Genomic DNA, 8,710 nt, shown 5'->3' with positions numbered 1-8,710 from the left:
CTCCCAAATTGCAGAGTGATGCTAAAGTTATAGTGATCTTTGATACTGACCACTTTTACCAAAAATATCCAAATTTGTCTCAGAGGTTTAGACAGATTTGTTCGTTCACGAAGTCCTCTCAGATTGCATAGTGATGCAAAAATTATCAGTCTTCGATACTGACCACTTTTACCAAAAATATTCAAATTTGTCTCAGAGGTTTAGACAGATTTGTTGGTTCACCCAGTCCTCCCAGATTGCATGGTGATGCAAAAATCATCAGTCTTTTATACTGACCACCTTTACCAAAAATGTTTAAATTCGTTGCAAAGTTTTAGACAGATTTGCTGGTTCACTAAGTTCCCCCAAATTACATAGTGATGCAAAAATTATCAGTCTTTGACACTGACCACCCTCATCAAAAATATCTAAATTTGTCTCAGAGGTTTAGGTTCTTATTAGATACACCACATCCTCCAAAATTGCATGGTGATGCAAGATATCAATCAAAGGTATTTGATTCGCGAGAATTAACAATCCATTTGATTTTGCTGAATACCAACGATTTACGGATTTACGTTTGAAAGCGGACTCAATCGTTATGTTGCAAAACCAAATTCCGCGCTTGATCACTTGGTAAAGAGAGGGATCATGTAAGACTTTAGTTCACGTGATATATAGATGGCTCCTGCCTTAGTAGTTTAAACTTATTAATTGAGTACAATAGCTTTTATTTCAAGCCGAGTGCCTAACTGTAGAGATAAGATATTTTATTGTGAACATTAATTTAACATCATAATACATACTGAGACTTAAATTTAAAACTGGGTAGTTTATTCCGAAACTACCTTACACATAGCGCCACTTCACGTCACTCACTTTAAATCGGAGCATTTCTCAATGAATGCATCGAAATCCTGCCGGTAGACCAGTTTCGGTTCTTTGGGCGCCTTGAACGGCAGCGCCGAGTAGATCTGGTTCTTTTTGCTCCAGGTCCACATGATCCAGCTGCCGAGTCTTCCGAAAATCCAGCTGCTCCTCAGCACATTTCGAACTTCTTCACACTCCGCACGAAGAGCGACCTTCGGAGAAGGTAGAACAGCTTTATTTCCGCCCCATCGAAATGCTTCAAGTCGCTTTCGAGCACCTTGGCGCTGTCGATTACCTCGCTGAGTAAGCTATCTAGTTCCATCATTAAAAGTAAAGTTTTGCACCGGCCGAACAGGCCAACGGAACCATTTTGATGGGCCTCGATTCAAGGCTTCGGTGAACTTCCAGACCACCCAAGAGCACTGCATCGAAGATGTGCATGATCGATTTTCTGCGTTTGATCCTGGATACGGAAACAGAGCAATTTTATGGGAAAAGAATGTGAAATTTGTTTACAGATACATCGTATATGGTAGCTTACCTTTGGCAGAATTTTCTTCAAAAATTTCTCTGTATAGAACCATCCGCAAAATCCTGCCGGTAGACCGCAGTGTCGGTTCTTTGGGCGCCTCGAACCGCTGCGCCGACGAGTAGATGTAGCTGGTTTTGCTCCAGGCCCACAGGATCCGGCTGCCAAAGCTGCTTCTCGACTCACTTCGAACCGGTCAGCACACTTCGCACGAAGAACGGCCCTCGGGGAATGTAGAACCGTGAAGCTTCCATGTCGAAACGCTCCAAGTTGCTCCCGAGCACATTGGTGCCGTCAATCAGCTCGTGGATCGAGACATTGCTGAAGAAGCCATCTAGTTTCATCATCGGAAGTTAAGACTTGTGCCGGACCGGGACCGGCCGAAAAGAGGAAGCATTTTGATGGACCAGCCAGCGGTCGATCATGGCTTTGGCGTACTAGATCCTGGAAGCGGAAACACGGAAGTTTTATGGGAAAATGTAAAATTCTTGTAGACAGATAATCGGAGAAATACCTAAGAAGGTAGGTATTAAACTTGCCCTGCTATGGTGGCTTACCTCGGCCGAACTTTCCTCTAATTTCCCCGTATAAAACCCTCCGCGGCGATAGAATTACTTGGATGTTCTTAATTTGCGTCCAACCGGATTTGTCCTGATCGTAGTAGGTATAACACATTGCCGTTGCTCAGAAAACCCGTCCGAATACGTTTACCTTGATCGGCCGTTACATCCACCGGCATAAAGAACCAATCGTTTGATTTTCCGAAGGACTTATTCAGCGGTCGTTCCGAACTCCACGCTGGCCTGGCGCACGAATCCATCCGTCGGCGAGACGTTTTTTGTAACAACTTTCAGTGACGCCACAGCGTCCATGCACCGATCGTTTGATCCGGATTGTCGATTGAAGAAAGAAGCCTCCTCAATCGTTGTCGTTGAAGTCGGCTCCGAGATGGCCGGCCGACTAAAAGCTGGCTTTACGATAGGCACTTTCCATAGGATTTGATCAGGTCAAACACCTACAAAAAATAAAAATTATTTTGAACGATTGAAGCGAGGATTGAAGTTAGATAAATTGTCCGGAACGAAATTATTACCTTCATATTAAAGTTCCCTCCTGCTCGGATCACTGCCAATGCCAGTAGCACTACAAGTACAGCTGCTTCGAGATAATCTCCTGAGTTGTTATTCACGAAGAACCCTCCGTCGCACATGATGCGCTCCTAGCCGGTTCGTTTGCGCCTTCACGTATTCTACGAATGCCGGATCGAAAATGTACCCGTCGTCGTTCACTCCGTCCGTTGAAGGGATCGAAGCTTTCCGGAGGTTCTATTTTTCCGGTGTTTCGGAATTCTACCCCGACCGGCTTGATTTTTGGGGGAGCAAAAAGCAGAACACTTTCAATGTTTATAAACAAGCAAGTCGCTTGACAGTTCGCTCAGTGACAAGTCGCATGACAGTTCGCTGAGTTTTCGCCCGTTCAAGGGGTTCACCAAAGCGCAATTACATAATACAAGAGGGGCTTGCGAAAGTAGGTGCGACCGAAAAAAACGATTACTGCTCCGTCTGTATCTTCGTTTGTGCTAACACCCCAAGTAACCAAAAGTTCAGATAAAAGGGTACTTTATAAGCTAAGCAGCTTGTTCGAGGTTGCTCATTAGCCTTCTAAGCAGCTTCATTTTTAAGTAATTTTAGAACTTGAAAGTTCACATAAGCACGCTGGATAGCCTTCTTAGAAGCTTATGACAGAACTTTGACAAAATTCATGCAGAAACAAAAATGTGATTTTCAGAATCACAACCTCACCCTGTTTGGTGGGGTTGTGATTAATATCTGGAAATTGCTTTTGATAATTATATTTTCACACATGATGCTGCTATGTAGATTTGAACTGGATCCTCCTGCGTGATAGCCTGTCGACTTACCGCTGCGCTGCTGGAGACACTTGAAAAATTCAAGCTAACTTCACTACTGTACAAATGTGCAAAACTAGCTGCCGACAGAAAATCGATTCAAGTCAGACTTTACTTGCTGTTCACTCAACCACAAGTTTAGTACTGTGGTAGAGCGTAGGAATCTCACGCAGCGACTATCGGTTCGAATCCGATGGGCGGCATTTTTTTTTGCTCAAGCCTAGTATTCATTGATTTGATAAATTCATATTTCGGCACCAACATTTCAAAAGGGCGTAACTGCTTTTGCAACCAATGCCTTCTCACAGAGCTGTGGGTCGTATTTCATTCATCTCACGCAATTCACATCCATTAATCGAAAGAGGAGGATTTTATCTTTCTATTTGTGCTAGTGGATTGCTCGAGAGGGATGGGATACGCTCCACAGCTTTGTGAGAAGGCATTGGTTGTAAATGCAGTTACGCCCTTTTGAAATGTTGGTGCCGATTTGTCTTTTATTCGTGTATGCCAGGGGGTTAGACACTCTAATCTTTTGATATTAATCTTTTCTAATCATTTCCTAATCTCTGCTAATCTTTCTTAATCCCGCCTAATCCCGCTGTATCATACCAAGAAAATCAAAACGTTTTTTACTTCAGTGTTCTGTTCTGTTCTGTCAAATCGCCATCATTGATTTTGTTTACGACCGTATCGGTGCCTCTTTTCTTGTAATTTGCATGCGTTTTTAATAAAGTTTAATTAGTTTATCATTTCTATCCAGGATCTATAGTTATTCAGTCTGGAGTTAATTGGTAAGTTATGGCGGATAAATTGGATTTGATTTGCTTTGTGGGGATTGATGTGGTTAAAATAGGTGGTACGAATATTGCCAAACAATGGTTCCTGTTTTACAGATTTGACGGGGCAGTGGCAATGATGAGCTCCATTCGGAAACGTGATATTTCAAATTTTTAATTTCCCCAACAATCAAACGAAGGAATGGGTCCGAGGTGATGCAGCGAAATCGACGGATGTGGGCCATAAGTGACTGAAGTTCGGTAGTGTAGTGTCAACCGAAGTGTTTGTACAGAGGGAATCTGTCTGGGAGTGTGATGTTACTGGATCATTATAGGGTCAGCTTCATCACCTAGGATGATGATCAAGTCCGACAACGCCTCTCACGAAACCTGGTCGACAGTCACACGCCTGCCTCTTCACCTACCTCGAAAGATCTGCTTCTCGTTTTACTACATGTTCCGGGACAACATCGACGTCGAAGAAAATCATTGAGTCCTCCTTCGACACCGTTGTGAAGAACACATCCGGCAAGAAGGAGGGGCCAGATATGATGATGGCGGTGCGCTAGATCATGCTGTCGGTGGTGGAGCATAAGTGAGTACCATTTTTTTTTACCAAAGAGATTTGTAGGCCGTGGCTAGTTCATCTCGGGTCTTCGGCTTAATTTTTCTTTCGAAAAAAGACATTGAGTGTGTCGGGATGGGCATTCGATCCCAGGTCCATAAGTGAGTAGTAAATTTAACGAAAAAAAACAAAATCTTGGCTTTACTTCCCAATTGCGACAGGCCAGCTTCTCAGATTAGTGTTTAATGAGCACTTCTACAGTTATTTCCTGGGAGTTTATTCTACCAATCCGCGTGACATCACACGCTATGTCCAAAGCCCAAAGGGAAGTATTATGAAAAGTGAATGTACCTCAAAGGTTATTCGCTAGAACTGTATTTTTGGACCTCTAGATTCAAAATATGTGCGATTTAAAATAATCCATTTTGGGGTTTTTTCCCATACATTTTTATATGGGATGAAATTAACCTTAAAATGACTTTTTCGCCATTTGTATGAGAAAATAAGTAAAAAACCAAAAATCGAAAAAAATCGAAAAACCCAAGATGAAATATTTTAAACCGCACATATTCTGAAACTAGAGGTCCAAACTTATTGTGTTTCCAGTTCAAAACCGAATTAGCGACATTTTTTCTTTTACTTCCGCTGCTTTTGCCTTGCGTTATACACTATGTCGGAAGTGGGGCGCTGTATAGAATACCAGGTGTAGAATACAGCGCCCCACTTCCGACATTGTGTTTAACGCAAGGCAAAAGCAGCGCAAGTAAAAGAAAAAATGTCGCTAATTCGGTTTTGAACTGGAAACATAATACGATCCTATGGAATAACATTTGAGGTACATTCGATTTCCATAATACTACTTCCCTTTGGACATAGCGTGCATCACCTAATTCTAACCTAACGAATGGCGTGAACAAAATTAGAAATCGAAAAAAGTGATTGGTATCAGGTGATGTCATGGTGTCCTTGCAACTGCCGTTTTGCATTTGCATATCAGGCGCTGTCCATAAACTACGTAGACTCAATGTTGGCAATCTCAGACCCCTCTCCTCCTTCCTCGTAGACTTTCGTCCATACAAAATTTTCGAAATTTGTAAAGACGGTAGACTTTGGCCAGACACCCCCCCCCCCCCCCTCTCAGAGTCTACGTAGCTTATGGACAGCCCCTCATGTGATGAGCACTTAAATACTCCGATACACTACGTCCACTACACGAGTATTAACCCTTAATAAGGCAGTGGCAACTATATTGCCATCTAGGTACAATTTTTATTTTTTTCTGATTGATAACTTATTTCGTAATTCCTTTTCGGTTCACTTATACCTGGGATTATGTACTAACAACGCCGGCGCTGGGTATGGTGGGGGCTGGCTCACCAACACTTCCGGTCCGCTTTAGTGCTTTATGCATCATTGTGGCCAGGTGTTGTTCTAGTTTTTCCAACTGTATTGTAAAGCATGAGCGGTGATCCTTGGCATTCTTGTGTAAATTGGGGTACTCGGAATGTTGATCGATCACCGATTATTGCTGGCAGATGCAGTGGAAAGTTTGTCTTAATACGTATCAATCGTCTCTGACAAACGAGAAAAACTGACCTCACTGATTACCTGTCTCTGAGCCAAATTTGGTATAGAGTCTTCAGTCTCCGATTAATCGCTTCATGTTTGATGGAGGCTTTTAATCCAATGGGTTACATAGCCGCTATCGCTTATGAAGAGAGTAATGTTCCGCGTAATATATCACAAATCAAAAGAGGTGCGGTATATTACGTGGAGCGGATATACTGAATTGGGTACCAGACCAAGTCCCTGCTGGGTGGCACGAAATAGGTGAGCCATAGACAATAGAATCGTCAATGTCGTAGGGCATAGTATGTGACTATTGTCGAAACCAAAAAAACTTTTAATGCCCAACCAAATCATTAGCAATATCAATTTGCTTCAAACGCATTCCAGTGATAGGGTTAAGATTAGGATCAATTATTACAATACAATTTCACGTTTCAATATGTGTTTAGTAGTTTTAGAGGTAACAGCCTAATAAGAAATTTTCTGTAGGTTCATAACTTGCCCTCAACGAGTTGAATGTTATATTGCCTCACAACTGTGAGCAACATTACTACTCATTAATAACACTAGTTTACAGCATTTTTGAACTCGGTAAGCTGATGATCATTTTTGGTGTAGAATCATGCCCTGAGTTCGAAAACGCGAAGGAAAAAAATTGCAGTAGAGCGGAAATTGTTTCGACTTTCCATACAAGGTTGATGATTTGAAATCGATTTTTGTTCTACTTTTAAGCAACGTCACTCACTTCACACATCTCATTCTCCGTAATCAATGCTCCGATTGAGCTATTTTTTTTACTGTAACTCACCTACATATGATATGTCAAATAAACGTTGAGAAAGATTTTTTGTATTGATTTTTTTCTTATTGAAAAAAATACATTTCTTCATATATTTTTGGAAATTTGGCTAAAATTTAAGGAGATCGTCCCTAAAACTCGCCAGTATCTTGGATTTCATCTATCTGACGCAAAACCTGCATTCAGAAGATCGAATGGTATTGTATTCAGCTTTTAATTTATGGAAAAAGATTTGTAATTGGTTGAACAAAACGCAAGATATTTCAATTTTAGTAAATTCCATATTTTTAAAAGTTGTAAAACTTGATATTGACCTAAAACTCAAAAACCGTTCTACTTAAAAATTTTTGAAGCACGGTTCCGAAATCAGTGCTAAATTATACTTCAAAAACTTTGGTCGTTGACAGAAGTTCACGACTTTCGTTTTATTTTGTAAACTAGTGTAAAAGGTTGTATCATCAATATGGACATAGACTTGCTGAACGAAACATTTGACCAATTAACATCTTTCAGGTATAAAATAGGTAGTAGGACAAAACTTTTATTTTTAAAAGTAGTTATCTATGTTCATGATAGAAGAGTAGCGTAAAGTGATACCACCCGTTCCAGATCCAGAAACGTTTCACACTGAAAGAAGGTTGGAATGACAGTGTGAACAGAAGATCCGAACTGCTAGGTGTAGGAAGAAGTATGTTTATTTCCCCTCCCCTTCCCCAACACTCTGTAGAATTTTGATACAACTTCACGTAACTGTTTTGGAGGCTTCACTTTTTAACAAATTTACAACAAACACGCTATAACAGTATCTAGAGAATCGCGGAGGGTGAGAAACCTGAACTAGTAGCAGTATTCATATAGATTAACAATTATACTCTATTATTTTCAATCATTGCAACATTATACTAATATGTGCGGGCCGCCCATTTGCGGAGTTGTGCGGCCAATTATTCTCTTTCCATTCCAGAAACGACCGTTTTGAAGCAAGAAGTGTCCTAATGGCCAACACAAGCGGGACTTGTCCGAAACACACAAGATAAGTACAACAATTTTATAATCAGGCACCCAACTCTTTCTACTACTTTGCTAATAGATAAATACTTCAATATGCATACTTCAATATCAATTATTTGTTTGTTTGCGCCTTTATTTATGACACTATTGAAGCATTCGTGTCGCCGCGAAATAGTTTACAATTTATCTTATTCACATTTTTCAATTCACTTTAAAGTATCTGACACTGCTTTTACAATTGTGTATGTAAACTTGTATCTTAATTATGTTCATTATTAATAGTAGTCTGATAATCCAAGTCTAGTGATTTTTTTTCCCAAGGAATAGAAAGAGTTGGTGTCATAATCAATACAATACTTGAAACTGGAAACTCCTTATTTCCCCCTATGGGTTAAAGGGAGGGGCGGGACATTCGAGCCTACTCATCAGTGGAAAGGACTTGATATGCTAATCGGTTTAGCATAGGGCAGATACAAGTCTACTGGTAGACGTATCGCCCAGCGAAACAACGCAGATTGGCCACGGCCAGGGGGTGCGTTGATTATAACAGAACAGAACAGAACAACGCCGGCGCTGGGTATTTTTATGGTCCTGAGCTAAGCTTTAATCACACTTTGGGAGCTGTTTGTATAATAAAAATGGCAAAATTTGACTGCCTGGAGGAAATAAGTTCAAACTTACTGTAAAACCGATGATATAGGTA

At 40.8% G+C, this 8,710-nt stretch overlaps 1 long non-coding RNA gene across 1 annotated transcript; it reads right to left on the bottom strand.

Annotated features, from left to right (window-relative positions):
* Window positions 1-732: 732 nt before the first annotated feature.
* Window positions 733-2,956, bottom strand: LOC109420711 (uncharacterized). The gene is made up of 4 exons (XR_009998764.1): window positions 2,472-2,956; window positions 1,936-2,393; window positions 1,391-1,822; window positions 733-1,312 (listed from the first exon to the last, which is right to left on the bottom strand). It is a non-coding gene; the product is annotated as an uncharacterized LOC109420711 (long non-coding RNA).
* Between the last annotated feature and the right edge of the window lie 5,754 nt (window positions 2,957-8,710).

This window comes from Aedes albopictus, chromosome 3, assembly GCF_035046485.1.
Source record: "Aedes albopictus strain Foshan chromosome 3, AalbF5, whole genome shotgun sequence".
In the NCBI taxonomy this organism is placed as follows: Eukaryota; Metazoa; Arthropoda; class Insecta; order Diptera; family Culicidae; genus Aedes; species Aedes albopictus.
This window is presented reverse-complemented; position numbering and strand designations above follow the sequence as displayed.